Consider the following 17,152-nt stretch of genomic DNA (forward strand, 5'->3'; position numbering starts at 1 on the left):
AAGCAGTACTCAGGGTTGAGGATGGAGCTCGGGGGTAGAGCATGTGCTTAGTATGCATGAGGGTCTGGGTTTGATCCCCAGCAGCACCAAAAACATTTTTAAAAGGAGAAGGAGAAGCAGTTCGCTCATAGGCCCTGGCAGAGGACAGGCAGAGCTCGGCGACAAGATTTCACCCAGAGATGCGCAGTGACGGTGCTGCATCCGCAGCAGGCATGTGAACACAGGGCGCAGAGGTCCAGGCAGAGGAGACGGTGAAAGCGGAGGATCAGGGACCAGGCAGCACCTCGTTTCCTTGGAAACCAGAAGCAGAATCCAGATTGGAGTTAGAGGGTGATCTCAGGAGCTGACAAGGAAGGAGACAGGCAAGCAGGCAGGGCCCAGACCCTCACCCACCAAGAAGAGACTGCAGAGGAGTCCCATTCCACGGTGGCACTCGAATGACCTCACAGCATGGTGGTTGGTGGCATTCTGGGTCTCAGTTGCTACCCTGTGAAGTGGGAATCGGCTTCTTGTGCAGGCGGCCTGGGCCTGGTGTCAGATCACAGAGAGCTGCACGCGCGGAAGTCAGTTTGTGTCCCATCAAGGCCACCCAGGGTGTGACCTTCCAACACGCGTGTGCTAGGCTGCTGCTGTGATCCGTGTGTCCCGTCTCCCGGCATCCACATCACACAGGGGCCTGGCCTGTGACCAGCCTCTGCTATGGGACACTAGCACGCATGAGGCCACGGAGGCCTGAGACTTGCCCTCAAGAGACTAGTGCTCCTGCCAGGCCTGGTGGTGCACGCCTGTAATACCAGCACTTGGGAGGCTGAGGCAGGAGGCTCAAGGTGAGTTTAAGGCCAGCCTGGGCTGCATAGCAAGACCCTGTCTAAAAAAAATAAATAGATACAAATAAAATAATAAATAAATAACAACCTTGGCCAGAGTGGCTTGTGAAAGCATTACAGGGAGTGGCTGTCAGTGGGGTGGGCGCTGCCCCGTGGTGTCTGGGCCCCCTACTGGTCCTTGGTTCCTTCCTCTTCTGCCCCAGCGCTGTGCTCAGCACATCCTCTCCGAGGCGCTCCAAGTTCCTCCAGGCCTGACCTGCTCTGTGACCCCGGCTCCGACGGCCCCACCTCCTGCAAGGGGAGCCTTCCAGGTTCACCCGGCCACTCTGCACAGGCTCCGATCTTCTCTGCACCCATTTGTGCTGTTGAAAAAATAACAGACAAGAACAACCCCAACTCTCAGGCTCTGCTGTGGGTGCCTTCAGTGAGGACACGTTTATGTCCTCATTTATTCCTTCTGGAAATATTTACCATCCTAACCTCCTGGCCCCAAAGACCGCGTTGGTAAATGTGCACATGTATGGACTCGCATGTACTCACATGCTTGCGGGGCTGTGTTGGCTGACACAAGGGAAGAGACACAGGAATCTGCCTCAGCCTCCCAGAGCGCTGAAATTACAAGTGGGTGCCCTCATGCCCAGCTGACGGTGACCTTTAAACCAAGACCCCCGGGGAGCTGAAACTGGGATAGCAAGATGACTGAATGAGAAGCACTGTGTAAAGCTTGGAACCCATGCTCATGCTCAGTAACTGGGGCTGCTGTTGTTGTTATTATTGTTTCTGTGATTTTACCCTCTAGGTGTCCTGCCTGCTGGGCCAGCCGTGTCCCTAGCTGGAGAGGACCCCATGGCATTGCAGGTTTCCAGGCAATGGAGAGCAAACCAGCCAGGGTCTGTACCTTGCTCCCAAGGCCACCCAGAGAGGCAGTATTGGGACTTGAACCAGGGTCTGGTCTGACTCCTGGCTATCCCAGGGCTATCTTGCCTCATCCTCATTGCAAAAATCAAGTTCTCACTGGGCATGGTGGTGCTTGCCTGTAATCCTAGCACTCTGGGAGGCTGAGGCAGGAGGATCATGAACCAATTCCAGCCTGGGCAACTGAAGGTTCAATGAGACCCTGTCTCAAAATAAAAAATAAAAAGGGCTAGGGAGGTAGCTCAGTGTGAAGTTTATTCAGGCTCCAAAATTGCCAATAAACAAGCAAGCAAAAACATCAAAAATGTACTGTGCATGGTTGAGCATGCCTGTCATCCCAGCTACTTGAGAAGTTGAGATAGGAGAATCACAAGCTTGAGGCCAACCTGGACAGCTTAGCAAGATGCTGTGTCAAAATACAATTTTATTTTATTTTATTTTATTTATTTATTTTATTTTCAGGGATCAAACTCAGGACCTTGTGTTTGCGAGGCAGCCATGGTGCCACTGAACTAAATTCCCGGCCCTAAATACAATTTTAAAAGAGGCTGGCGCTGTAGCTTAGTGGTAGAGGACTTGCTTAGTGTATTTGGTTGTTTTTTGTTTTTTGGGTGTTTTTTGGTACCGGGGATCAAACTCGGAACCCTGTGCTTGTAAGGCAGGTGGTAGAACCACTCAGCCAAACCCCCAGCCCTTGCTTAGTATATTGAGGCCCCGGGTTCCACCTCCTATCACAGGCATGCACACACACACACACACACACCACAAACGTGCCGTCATAGAGTGTGCAAGCTAGAAGTCTGCAATGACTCTCCCAGGGCCAAAACCAGAGGGCCAGCAGGGCTGTGTTCCTCCCCGAGCCCCAGCACCCTCCCTCCTTTTCCTTGCTGTCCCTGCTCGAAAGTCAGCCTGCATCCCTTGGCATGTGGCCCCTTCCTCCATTTTCAAAGCCCACCACATAAGGCCGAGTCTTCTCACACCAACAGCTCTCTGCTCTTTCTCCAGCTTCCCTTCCCATACTGTGGCATCTCATGATCATTCTGGGTCAGGAGCCACTCTACATAATTTTGGGGGAAAAAACATCATTTCACAATTACATTATGATTAGGGCTGTATGAGGCCTAGTCTTCTTGCCTGAGGGCCAGCTTTGGCATGCCGAAGCATAGCTCCATTTTGCCTCGGGTCACAGTTGAGGCCTCAATGGTCCTGTGATGCTGTGATGCTCAAGGGCAAGATTACATCAGCTGAAGATGAATCAGAAGACCTCCTGATTCTTTGAGAACAGAGTAGTAATAACAAAAAGCGAAAGGATTCACCCAGGGAGGGACAAATTCTTTATCAGTTTAACTCATCCCACCTACTGTTGTAAGAACTTTTTTTGCTCATCTTATCATCCTAATCAACATAAGCTCCAAGCAAAAAAGCCAAAAAACCCAAAAAAACCATAAGCTCCTCATTGACCTAAAATCTTCCTCGGCATAGGATTACCTCTGCCCTCTGATTCCTCTGTTACTCCCTATGAACCTAATAGATAGTGGCAAGCTCCAGGTACCTTTGTCTTTGCTGTCTAGAGCAGCTCGGATCAGGCCTAAGACCCAGCCTTTTCTCTAAGTCTTATTTCCTGTCTGTAGCTCTAATTACCCCTGTGCTGTTGTGGCTCACAGGAAACCAGGACCCACTGCAGGGGTTCTGGTAACCTCCCCTTTCCCTTCCTATGATACCGGACCACACAGATCATCCCGGATGATTTTAGGAGGCTGAGGCAGGAAGATCACTGCAAGTTCCAGGTCAATGTGGGCTACATAGGGAGGCCCTGACTAAAACAAAAGAAAAAAAAGAAGAGTTGACTTAATGCAGGCACCAGGCCTTTGAACCTCCAAAAGTGTGAGCAAAATAAACCTTTTCTCTCTTTTTTTTTTTTTGGTACAGGGGATCAAACTTGGGTCCTTCCGCTTGCAAGGCAGGCAGTGGAACCACTGAGCTAAATCCCCGGCCCCTAAACCTTTTCTCTTTATAAAGTAGCTGCCGATGCTCTGTATGACTGAGCGGCACACGGGGTCACAGGACTGGGTGAGGACATCTCGCACTGCGGCCATCACTTGAGCCAGCCCCTGCTCAGCACCCTCCAGGCAGGAGTCTGCCCTGTGTCTACACTCTCCAGGAAGAAATAAAAGTTCCCAAAAACACCCACCCGGGGAGTGTTTACAGTTTCCCCTCCTTTGGGGGCTGGTGTTACGGTTTCTGCTCTACATCTGGGGAAACCAAACTCAGAGAGGTCAGGGGCCTTAGCCAGGGTCACAGGGCAAGAACTGAACACGGCCACCCTAAACCAGGCCTGACCCCATCTTGCCTTTGTCCCAGCCCTGAAACAGCCTCGCCTCCTCCAAACCCAGCCCAAGGAAGCTGCAAGGCCGATCCGAGTGAGTCCTGTGGCCAATTTGCCCTTATTTCTGGCTTCCTGCCAAAGGTCTCAAGGTCACACTTGAAAGACTTCCTCAAACCCTGCAAGCCAGAGCTCTGGAGTGGCTGCCTGAATGAGAAACAGGACCGATCTTTCTTTCTCTTTTTCTCTCTCTCTTTCTTTCTTTGAGACAGCATCTCACTACACAGCCCAGGCTGGCCTTGAACTCACAGCGATCCTCCTGCCTCAGCCTCTTGAGCCTCCCGAGTGCTGGGATCACAGCTCTAGACACTGCCAAAGGGGCTATGATGGCTGAGTCAGCTCTCAGGAGAGCTTTGCCAAGGGGTTTCAAGAGCCTTAAAATGTTCATCCTTTCTACCCATAGGTGCCACAGGAAGGAAATAGGGGTACAGAAATGTGTGTACAAGGTTGTGGATCATACATCATGTGGGACAGAAACATATGGAAGCCGTCCAAGGTGAACAATAGTGAGGGTCTTGATGAAATAAAATGAGGCATCCAATGTTGGAGTACTGTGCAGTCATTAAAGATGATAATGCTCAGGGGCCAGGGATGTAGCTCAGTGGTGGTGCTGCCTGCCTCAAAAGCACGAGGTCCTGAGTTCGATCTCCAGTACCAAAAAAAAAAAAAAAAAGATAATGCTCAGCTGGGCGTAGTGGCACTCAGGAGCCTGAAACAGGAGGATCCCAAATTCAAGCCCAACCTGGGCAATTTAGCAATTTAATGAGACCTTATCTTATAATAAAAAGGGATTAGGGATGCAGCTCAGTGTGAAGGCCCTGGATTCATTTCTGAGTACCACAAATAAATAAAAAGACTGAGCATATCAAATGTGGGCAAAAGGCCACTGGCGGGGTGTTAGATGGAAAAACCACTTTGGAAAAATGTGGTAGTTTCTTAAAAAGCTGAATACACTTCCCTTATGACTCAGCCATCACATTCTGCAATGTGGAGCCAGAAGAAATAATAACATACAGAATTTGTATGTAAATCTTCAGAGCAGCAGGATCCAGACCAGCACTAAATGCCCAGCATCAGGTGTGTGTGGGGGGTGCGTATATGAGCTAAATGAAATTAATTGTGCTAAATGAAAGAAGCCAGATCAAAAAGATGTCTGATTCCATGTATATAAAATTCTAGGAAATGCAAACTAATTATAATGACAGCAGCTGGGCATGGTGGTGCTCACCTGTAATCTCAGCATTCAGGAGGCTGAAGCAGGAGGATCTCCGAGAGTTTAAGGCCAGCCTGTGTAACATAGCAAGTCTCTGCCTCAAAATAAATCCGACTCCAACAGTATGTACATGTTGGTTTCTTTTCTTTTAAAAATTTTGTATTTTTCGGTTTTTTGGAAACAGTGTCTTGCTAGGTATTCCAGGATGACTTCAAACTCTCAGCAGTCTTCCTACCTCAGCCTCCAGAGTGCTGGGATCACAGGGTGCACAACAAGGCCCGGCTTGATTTCCTTTCTGGAGGAAAAAAAAAAGTGCTTGCGTCTGTGTTTCGCTGGTGGAGGGATCAGAGGTGAAGTGAGATTTTTCTTTCGGCTTTCCTGCGTTTGTGTAATGTTTTTGAAAACCCACACGTCTGCATTTGTATTTATAATAAGGACAGCGATTTCCACTTTGCAAGAGGAAAACAAAATGGTCAGCACCAGCGGGCTGACCTCACCGAGGCCCTTCTGCCATGCGGGTCCCTGCTGCCGGAGACGGAGGTAACACCGACACGGGGCTTCCTGCCCACGGAGGCCGGGGCAGTGACGGAGCAAGGCGCAGATGCTTCCCGGAAGGCCCGGGTCAGCAGCGGAAGTCAGCCGAGTGCGTTTCCTCCGCAGAGGCTGCAAGGCCCTAGTGGACGGACGGGATGTGGAGAAGGGTGGAGGAGCCTGGAGCTCAGCTACTGCTCCTCTCTCCTCCCCTCTCCACCTCCTTTGGTACTGAGGATTTTTAAATTTTGGAGACGGGGGCTGAGCATGGTCATGAACACCTGTAATCCCAGCACCCAGGAGGCTGAGACTGGAGGATCTTGGTGAGTTTGAGGCCAGCTTGGGCAACACAGTGAGTTCCAGGCCAGTTCAGAATACATAGAGAGACCCTGCCTCTAAACATAAAAAGGGTTGGCTATGTAGCTCAATGCAAAGGCCCTGGGTCCAAGCCCTAGTACCCCCCGCCAAAAAGAGGACTGCTTTCAACGTGCTCAGCAATTCCTGGCTGCAGACGGAGCCAACGTTGGCACTGACCCGGCACCTTCTGCAGACCAGGCACTCGTCCAAGGGCCGGCATGGATCCACACACCTCATCTTCCTAACACCCGTAATGATTCTACTCTCCAGATTTTCTTCATGGGGAAACTAAGGTACCAACGTGCAGCCTCACACCCACTTCTCATGGTTGTAAGTGCTGCAAGCTTGGGTCTCAAAGAGTACTGAGAAAGGACCATCCCACTGGACGGGTGGCACACATCTGGAATCCCAGCACTCAGGAAACTGAGGCAGGAGGAGCAGGAGTTCAAGGCAGGCCTGGAATACCAGAGAGATGCTGTCTCAAAAAAGAAAGGAATGGCTGGGTGTGGTGCTGCATGCTTGTGATCCCAGAACTCGGAAGGCTGAGGCAGGAGGATTGCTGTGAGTTCGAGGCCAGTCTGGGCTACATAGTGAGTTCAAGGGCTGCCAAACTATATAGCGAGACTCTGTCTCCCCCCAAAAAGAATGAATGGTCCTGCTGGAGGGGTTGGGAAGATTTCTGTGTAAAAATGACAACAGGGCTTGGGTGTGAAGAGAGACCAGGCCAGCGCAGAGGTGTCTGGTGAGAGGGAACGGCATGTACTGGTGCTCCTAGATCAGATAAGCAAAGATCCCGTGGGCGAACAGCTACTGGTAAGATGTAGGGCCTGGCCACAGGCTCCAGGTGACTGGCTGCTCTTTGACCCTGCCCCACTGGCAGTTGCATTCCAAGGCCCAGACCTTCCCTGAGGTGGCTGCAGGGGAAAACTGTGGAGGCGGTAGCGGGAATCAACCGCTCGCAGGGGCCTAAAAGGATGTTCCTCACCCGAGGGCCTGCATGCCCAGACTCATGGAGGCCCGAGCCCAGCCCAGATGCTGATCAGTGGCTGGCAGCCCCTGCAGCTTGGGGAGAAGCCCTAGCTTCTCACCAAGGGCTTGTTTGGGAAATTCCCGATTTCCCTAAGTGAATTAAACATTGGGGTTTGAGGGCGTGGTGGCGGATCCCTGTAATGCCCCTACTCAGGAGGTTGAAGCAGGAGGACAGCCATGACTTCAAGGCCAGTCTGGGCTATATAGTGAGTCCAGGTGCCAGCCTGAATATTTTTCAGGTGAATATTTTTGAGACTCTGTCTCAAAAATAAATAAATAAATAGAAATTTTATGTCTGTTTTACAAAATGAACAAAAACAAAAAACAAAGAAAGAAATGAACAAATTGGAGGAAAAAAGGTACTACAAGATTTCAAAAAACCATCTGAAAGTGTCTGGACCAAACCTTTATTTTCCCTTTTTTTTTTTCAGTGTTGGAAATTGAACCCAAGGCCTTAGGCTAGGCAATCACTACTGCTGAGCGCCATGCTCAGCCCAACTTTCACTTTTCAAGCTTTTCTTTCTGTAACATAAAATTGTATAATGCTTGAAGTTGCGAACGATAAGCATCTGTTACTTGTGAGTTGAGCAGTTTCTTTTTAATGTGTCACTGCTACAAACTTGCCTTTCAGCATTCCTTTAGTTGCATCCTGTAAATTTTGGTAGGCTGTGTTTTTATTTTCATTTATCTCAAGATATTCCCTAATTTCCCTCGTAGTTTCTTCTTGGACCCATGGATTGTTTAAGAGTTTGTTATTTAAGCACAGTGTCATGGCCCGTGTCTGTAATCACCAGAGAGGCTGAGGCAGGAGGATCAGCCTGAGTTCGAGGCCAGCCTGAGCTACACAGTGAGTTCAAGGCCAGCTAGGACTATGTAGCAAGACTCCGTCTCAAAAAATGGGGGGGGGGGAGAGAGAGAGGAGAGAGGAGAGAGAACACTCATAGTGATTGAGTTCAGGTTTAGGATCCAGATTGTCAGGATTTGAAGTCAGCTCCCTCAGTTACCCCCCAGGTGACTCTGGTTATGACTCCTACGTATGCCTCGGTTCCTCATTGTGAAATGGGACCCTGCCCCCCCCCCCAGCTCTTGTGCCCCTGTCTCCTGAGTTAGCAATGACTGGTCTGTAGGGCTGCGCTGCACATTTGCTTAGTCATTCAACAGCCACTTACTGGTCCTGGTTACAGGCAGGCCCTGGGTTGGGGGCTGGTAAAACCTTGCTGTTAGCCAGGCGTGGTGGTGCAAGCCTGAAGTCCCAGCACTTGGAATCTGAGGCCGGAGGACCACTACAAGTTCCAGGCCTGCCTGGGCTAGTAAATGAGTTCATGGCCAACCTGGACTGACCCTGTCTCAAAACAACAACAAAAAAACCCCACTGTGCCTTTGCTTTCTTATCTGTGGAGTGAGATAATGAGGGTACCCGAGGAGGCTGCTGTTGGCATTTCCAGGTTTTCAGGAACACAGCTGGCCCAGCTTCTAGGGCCCGGCCTTGATGCTGTTTAGAGAAACAGAGGAGGGAGATGGAGACCAGACCTTGTGTTGCTTTGCTTTGAGATGGTGCTGTGCAGTCCAGGCTGGCCTTGAACTCAAGGTCTTCCTGCCTCCACCTCCAGAGTGCTGGGAATACAGCCCAGGGCCACCATGCCCCTCCCTCTAAGACCTTTACAGCCGACTCCGAGCTGAGTGGTCAGCACCGCTACACCTTGGGGCTGCAGGAATGAAGTGTCGATTTCTGCCCTCATTGCCACAAATGCCGCAGGATCTGCTGCCTCCCTCCCTTCCAGCCCCAGACACCCACCTGGCACACAGCAGCACTGCCATATGGGTTTAGCCAAACAGCACTATGCTAAGCACTTCCCAGATACCCACTCATTCACTACTGAACTACACTTGGGGAAGTAGTGGTTCCGTTTTAGAGATCTGTAGGCACAGAGTGGTGGAGTGACTTGTCAAATCACACAGCCGAGTGGCAGAGGTAAAGCTGGACTTGGGGCTGCTAATGTTTCTGGAAGGAAGGAGATTAAAATGCAGGGTTCCAGCTCCCAGCCTCCTGACCCTGGCTGTTGGAAAGTGGAGATGCATGGGGGAAGCTTGCCAGTGCAGATTCCCTACGGCACTAGAGAGAGGGACACAGGAGTAGAAAAGAAGTCAAGCGTGGTATCGAATGCCTGTGATCCTGGCATTTGGGAGGCTGAAACAGGAGGATCACCTGAGTTCAGGGCCAGCCTGGATACATAGCAAGTTTTGTCTCAACAAAACAAAACAAGGCATTGCTAAGACTAAGAGTTCAGCCAACAAGCAGAGCTCCACACAGGGCTGGGTGTGCAGGTGTCCTCCAGGACAGGGAGGTGGCCAGACACACCTCTGCTGGGTAAGCATGGCCCTGATCGCTGGGGCAAAGGTGGTGGCCCCGCCAAGTTATGTACACTGCCACTCCTGCTGCTGGGTGGGAGCTGGGAATGGCCAGGCGCCTGCTGCAGTCTCAGGGGGTCACTTCCAGGTGGCCCAGCTCAGTCTTCCCACCACACCCAGGGACACTTCCCCGGACATGACTCCTGCCCCTGCTCTGGGAAGCCCCTCCAGCCTCCTTCGTGACTCTGGTCTGATCCCACACAGAAAGGATTCAGCCAGACTCCACCTCCTAGGTGGCTCTGGGCCATGGACTTGTCGTCAGAGCTCCCTGTGACAGGTGAGGACAGGAAAGGGGAAAGAGGTGGATGACTTCCTTGAAGTGACAGGGCCAAGGAGTGGCAGGGCTGGGATCTGAACCCAGGTCACCTCTTGGACAACAGCCAGGCCCGGGAACTGTGCGTTCAAGACTATTTGGATTTTTGTTTGTTTTTCTGAGATAGTCCGGGCTGGCCTTGAACTCACTATGTAGCCCGGGCTGACCTTGACCTTGTGGTGATCCTCCTGCCTCGGCCTCCCAAGTGCTGGGATCATAGGCACATGCCACCTTGCCCAGCTTCTTGAAGTATTTTGAAATCAGGCAGCTGGAGAAAGGAAAGGTAAGGGAGTGACATTCCTAATTCCTATAGGGAGGCAAAGGCCCGTTGGGGAGCTGGACTAATCACGTCATCCTCTCCCTAATACCTTCCATGGCTCCTTATTACCTTTGGGATAAAGTACAACATTGTTTTTGCTTTTTGTTTTTTTGGTACTGGGGATTGATCTCAGGACCTTGCACTTGCAAGGCAGGCGCAGTGCCACTGAGCTAAATCCCCAACCCTAGTACAACATCATTAATATGGTCTACAAAGCCCTCTTGTGGGACTGGGCCTGCCTTTTCCCAGCCTTTCTCAGGCAGCTCTCTCCTGTCAAGGCCAGCTAAGGGTCCTCCACACCAAGTCCCCTCTCTCCTGGCTGACTTCTACCCATTTCTCAGGGTCAGCGCACATGCCACTTCCTCAGGGAAGCCCACCCCGATTGCCCACACTAGCCCAGCCCCCCACCCCAAGGTGCTTCACAGCTGTCACCTCAAGGGCCACAGCTGCAGGCTCCTCTCTGCGGCCCCAGCCCGAGGCAGATGGGTGAGATAAACACCTAAGAATGAAAAATGAATGAACAGAGCTGGGGATTTAGCTCAGTGGCACTGTGCCTGCCTCACAAGTGCAAGGTCCTGAGTTTAATCACTGCTGTTGGGCCGGGGATTTAGCTCAGCGGTTCCGGCGCCTGCCTCACAAGCGCAAGGTCCCGAGTTCAATCCTTGGAACCAAAAAAAAAAAAAAAAAAGGAGTGACTGAATGAAGGGCCTGGCCGACTTGGAAGCCTGGTGTGGGAGGCAGACGCAGGAGAGGCCCCGGAGGCTGCTAGGCAAATCTGCAGGTGCACAAATGGCAGGAACACAAGGGCAGGGCCAGCTCTCACTGCCCGGAACACAGGTGGAAGAGCTGAGCCTTTGCCCTGTTTGTGTTTGCAGGCCTGGAGCAGAAGCCCTGATTTAGGAGGGGAGGGTTAAACTGGGTGCGGTGGTACATGCCTGTCATCCCAGCCCTGGGGAGGCTAAAGCAGGAGGATTAACACAAGTTCAAGGACAGCCTGAGCTACACAGTGAGACCTTTTCTCAAAACAAGCAAACAAATAAAAAACCCAAACAAGCAAAAAAAGGAAGATAAAGCTGGCCTTGGAAGTGAAGGGGGAGCCAGGCGACTGGGAAAGCCACCCCTGTCTCGGGATGTGACATAAATGGGGCAAACACTCTGTGTTTCCATCTGGGAACCTGGCCTGACTCTGCAGTCAACCCTAAACCTTCACACACACTTGGGAATCAAATCTGTCCAACAACCTCAGGAAGGTTGCTGGACTGGACAGATGAAGAAACTGAGGCTCAGAGAAATGGAGTTACAAGGGCCTCTCTACCCCACCTGAGGAGGAGTCTGTATGCAGCTCCCGTGGAGTGTAGGCCTCCTCTCTCTGCCCTGCCCAATATGGCCATCGTCAGCCACGTGCAGCTACTGAAATTTTAAATTTGAACAATTATTTATTTAGACAGGGTCTCATCATGCAGTCCAGGCTGGCCTTGAATTCACAGTGTAGCCCAGGCTGACCTCAAACTTGTGATCCTTCTGCCTCAGCCTCCTGAGTGCTGGGATCACAGGTGTGTGCCACCACACCCGCTTTAGATTTGAGTTAAATGAAAATGAAAAGTCAGTTCTCAGTCACACCAGCCATGTGGCCAGTTAGCATCCTGGGCAGTGCAGATATGGAACATCTCAGTCACAAAACTCCACTAGACAGTAGCGGTCTAGAGCATGGAAGCAGACAGGTCCTCAGACTGCTTCATTGAATGCTGATAACAGATAGGGAAAGAGGGGTCAGGGGCCGATTTGAAGTCACACAGCAAGTCACAGGCAAAGGTGGAAGTCAAGCCTGGGCTCCTGACTCCCAGCCCAGTGCTCTGTCAAATAGTGAACTACTGCTACTCCAATTTAAAAATGGAAAAGGGACATGGACAATTTATAGAAGAAATTCAAACAGCCAAAAAATATGAAAATGGAAGAAACGCAAGCACTGTAGGATAGCTTTTGTTCTTTTGTTCAAACAGGTAGGTAAAGATGGAGCTGGGTGTGGTGGTGCACACCTGTGACCCCAGCACTCAGGAGGCTGAGGCAGGAGAATAGCAAGTTCAAGGCTAGCCTGGGCTACATAGTGAGTTCAAAATCAGCCTGGACTACATAGCAAAACTTTTTCAAAACAAAACAAAACTACAGCTGGACATAGTGATACATGCCTATAATCCCGGCACTCAGGAGGCTGAGGCAGGAGGATCACTGTGAGTTTGAGATCAGTCTGGGCTACATAGTGAGTTCAGGACCAGCTTAAACTACATAGGGAGACCCTATCTCAAAACAAAACACAAACCAGAACAAAACGAAACTCGTCCAGCCTTTTTGGAAGGCAGCTTGGCAGCATCTCTTTCTAAGTGGCAAATATGCAAATTCCCTCTGACCCAGGGCCACCATGAACTGTGACTCCACTACGTGAGCCATGGTCAGCTGAGCTGGAGGGGAACTGCTGGCTGATCAATAGGAGCCTTGTGCACTTGGCCGTGGGAGGCTCAAGCGGGACACGCTGTCGGGGTGGGTGGGGGGCTGTTCTTTAAAGCCTTTATCATCAGTGTGACTGGCTGATAGCAGCGAGGAGCCAGGCACACGTCCATCTGCCTGGTCAGCTGCCTGGGTGGCCCAGCTGCTGCTCTGGCTCTGCAAATACCCAGTGTCCAGTCACCGGTGAATCAGCGCCTGCTGCCCTCGGCTGGCAGGTTGGGAGGCGGCATGGCGAGGCATGACTGTGCAACAGTCAGGCTCCATGCTGATGTCAGGTGACCGAGAGTCAGGCCAGCTGGGTAGCTGCCCTCAGGTGATGGAGCAAGTGACACTTCCTTGGCCTACCTCAGTTTCTCCGTTCTCTTTCTTAAACTTAATTTTATTAAAAAATTATTTTTTGCAGTACTGGAAATTAAATCCAGGGCTTTTGCACTGAGCTACATACTCAGCCCTTTTATTTGTTTTAATTTTAAGACAGAGTTTCACGAAGTCACTAAGGTGCCCAGACTGGGCTTGAACTTGTGATCCTTCTGCCTCAGTCTCCTGAGTGCTGGGGTCACAGGTATGTAGCACCATGGCCAGCTTATGGGGGGGGGTATTTTGATGGGGATTAATGGCCATGTGTCTTTTACTGCAATAAATTTTTAAAAATCTAAAGTCGCAGGCCAGGGATTTAGCTCAGTGGTTCCACTGCCTGCCTCACAGGAGTTTGATCCCCGGTACCAAAAAAAACCCTAAAGTCACCATTTCTCAATTATACACCAGTGAGTCCATCCACGCATCTATACATGCATTTGTGTGGTACCATTTATGGAGCGTCTGTCAGGTAGCAGGCCTTGAACTGGACAAGGGCACCCTGTGGGTGAGGTGCCTGACCCTGTGCTTATCGGGAGACAGTGCTAATTCAAGGGCATCACACAGTTTGTCCAGGATCGAATAAGGGTGAGGGCTCTCTAAGGTGCCCCCACTGTCCCGCCTAGGTCCCATTCTGGGGTCCGCAGCCACAGTGAATCCCTGCATTCCTGCTACTCCTTCCCCACACCTACCCACCCAGCACTTATTACCACCTCCCAGCTTCAAGACCTCCCAGCAATCAATCAATTCCAAACCCTGCAGATGTTCAAAAGGCTGAGTCCCTCCTGGGCTTGTCAGCCTTGACCGTGACTGTGAGTAACTATTACTCCTCAGCAAGCGCTGCCAGGGCCTTCTGTGCAATGAATTCCTCTTCTCTTCGCCTCGCTGTCTCTGCCAGGGTGTGAGCCGCCCGGCCTCCCCCGCTGACTGCCAGCATCTCTTCTTGCCCCCAGCAATGAATTTTTGTTCCACACGGCAGCCAGAGGGTGGTTTTTTGGTTTTGTTTTTTGTTACTGTAGATTGAACTGGGCCTTTGCACTGAGCTATGTCCCCAGTTGCTCCTTTTCTTTTTCTTTTTTCTTTTTTGAGACAGGGTCTGGCTAAGTTGCTAAATTGCTCAGACTGGGCACTAATTTACAATCCTCCTGCCTCAGCCTCCCAGAGTGCTGAGACTACAAGCAGGTGCTGCCATACCCGGCTCAGAGGGTGTCAGGTTTTCATTTGTTTGGTTTTTTGAGACAAGGTCACACGATGTAGTTCGGGCTGGCCTTGAACTCACAGTCTGGCCCCAAACTCCTAGCAATCCTCCTGGCTCAGCCTCCCCGGTGCTGGGATGACAGGTGTGTGCCACCATACCCAGCTTCAGAGAGTGTTTTTAACATCATATTTTGAATCTTGTCCCTCCCCCCCCCCCCCTACCCCGGCCCCTGCTCACATCCTCCAAAAATATTCCTTTGAGCTTTGAATAAAAACCAAACTCCTCCTAGGTTCACCAGGGCCCAGGTGAGCGGGCCCCTCTGCCCATTCCATTCCTGTCACAAGGAGCCCCCCAAGTACACCAACTCATCCCTCTGACCACAGAGCTTCCTGCGCTGGGCTCCCCTTCTTACTGAGGCCTTGGGTGAGAGAAGACCTCCAAGAGGCCCTCCTTGTCTACCGAAACTGGATCAGGACCCGTGACCCAGTCCATTTCCCTGGGTTCTCCTCTCCACACTTGTCTGAAAGTCTTGTCTGGTGCTGGGCCCCCTCTGCACCTTGCAGGGGCCTCTGGGAGGTAGGACAAAGCATACGTGGAAACTGGGGGGCTGGAGTGCCCCACTGAGCACTTGCTCAGATCCTCTTGTCCCTCCAGGTCTAAGCTTTGGCAGGTGCAGCCTCAGGTAGTCTTCACAACATTCTAGAAAGACTGGGATTCTTTGCTTTGTTTCCAGACAGGGTATTTCGGGCTGGCCTGGAACTGACTATGTAGCCCAGGCTGGCTTCAAACTCGAGGCAAAATCCTGCCTCAGTCGCCAGAGTGCTAGGATTACAGGCATGCAAGATTCCTGCCAAGATTTCTTTACTTCCATGAAACACTATACCCAAAGTTTGTGTGACCTGACTGATCATCAGTATGTCAGCGGGGTCCTTAGCCACGTCATACCGCGCCACCTCCCCATCTGTGAACCCAGCGGACCCCACACTGCCAATGGACAGCAGAGCCAGGATTTTAACTAGGGCATGTTTCACCCCAAATCTAGCATCCTGCCCTCATAAGATCTCTCTCCTTCCCCAGGCACTATGTGGGAAATGAGGGAAGGAAAATTTCCCAGGTTCCCAGCCTTAAGGCTGCAGAGATAAACAGAACCAAGCCTGGCAGCCAGGCCCACCCTACTTCCTGTTGGAGTGGCCTGAGGTTATTCACGGTCACAGCTGAGAGATAGCTTCCTCTGGCTAGTTCCTCTAACATCCCCTCCTGGCCTCAGGTAGCCACAGGCTCTCCTCCCATTTTAGAGCAGACACAGCCAGGATGAGAGACAAGAACACTCCCCTGGGGTTGCAGCGGGGTTAAAACGGGCACAGAGGGATTAAATTTGTTCACCATGGGGCCATAATTCACATGTCTCGCTGATGGGCAGCTCTGAACCACCGGTGGTAGATGCATGACTTGTCCCATCAGGACTGTCTTGGGTTAGTCATGCACGTTATCACCGGTGGTTCAAGCCAGAAGCAATCCGAAATGGGGGTCCTTGTTTACAGGTGCAGACACAACTCAAGCCCACGTCCAGTGGAATCTGGGTCCCCAATGCCTCTTCAGAGCCTCCCTCTCGTCCTCCCCCCATGGGGTGCCTGTGTCCCTGCCTGCTTCTCCAGAGACAGGGCCAGAGACAGCTAGGCCAGGCTTCCTTCCCATCGGGTCCCCGCCTGGCTCAGAGCAGTGTCCCTAAGCATTGGGCACTGATGAATGAAATGCTGAGGGTCTGGGGGATAGATACAGCGCTGCCGAAGTGTTCTTTGTCCCCTGAGCAGTTAATCTAGCCAAGGAGACCAGCCGCAACTATCAAAAAAAAAAAAAAAAAAAAAATGAAAGGACAGCAAGAGGCTTAGATAACATCCTGGAACAGGACAAGGTGGGTCACAAGGCTACGAGATAAACTGCTCCAGATGACCTCGCCGCGGCGGAGTTTTCCCACACTTCGGCCCTGACTCAGACCTGCGCGGGTCCTGGGCCATCTACCTCTCTGAGTGGCAGTCTTCCGAGAAACGAGACTCAGTATCTTCCAAGCCTGCTTTAGAGCTCAACGCTCAAGGCTGGTGGGACCCTGGAAGGCCGTTCCAGCCATAGTTTTCAGTTTCTCCCCGTCATGCTTTCTTCCTTTCTTCTGCTCGCGCTTTCCTCCCTGCCGGGACGGCCCCAGCTCCCACCCCGCAACCTCCCACCATCTGGCCTCGCCTTGCTTTGCCGGAGCCCCTCTCCCAACCCCTCGGCTCCCGCCCCGCCGGGCCCGAGGAGAAGGGCCTAGACTTGCAGCGCACCAATCCGAGCATCCGAGCCACCTCTGCTCCTCATGAGTCCCGCCCCACGCAGCTGTCCACCAATGGTGCTCCACATTCGCCCCCATAGGCCGTCCAATCGCGGATGGAATGGGCGGCCGGCGCCCCGCCCCTGCCGCGCTCCGCCGCGGCTCGGCGGGCAGCCGCTCAGGGCCTCGGCATTCTCCGAGCGGCGGCGCGCAGCGTCAGGCTCAGGTGGCCGCAGTTGGGGTCGCAGGCGGCGGAGTGCTGGTAGCGGGGTGCTGGGCAGAGGCGGCGGGCGAAGCGGAAGCCACCGGCCGGGCCGGAAGGCTTCTCAGCTCTGCCAGGGCCCGCGGCGCGGGTCCCAGTACCGAGGAGGAGGCGGCGCCTCCGCTGCCCGCAGCCGGCCCGGTGCCCCCCCAGAGGTGGCCGGCGGCCAGCAGAGACCCCGCTGCGCCTCCCCGAGCGGCCGCCAGAGTCCGGGCCGTCGCGGGGGCGCCCTGCC

The sequence above is a fragment of the Heterocephalus glaber genome, unplaced genomic scaffold, assembly GCF_053883595.1.
Source record: "Heterocephalus glaber isolate CG9 unplaced genomic scaffold, H.glaber_assembly_v1.0 deba00001479, whole genome shotgun sequence".
Taxonomy (NCBI): Eukaryota; Metazoa; Chordata; class Mammalia; order Rodentia; family Bathyergidae; genus Heterocephalus; species Heterocephalus glaber.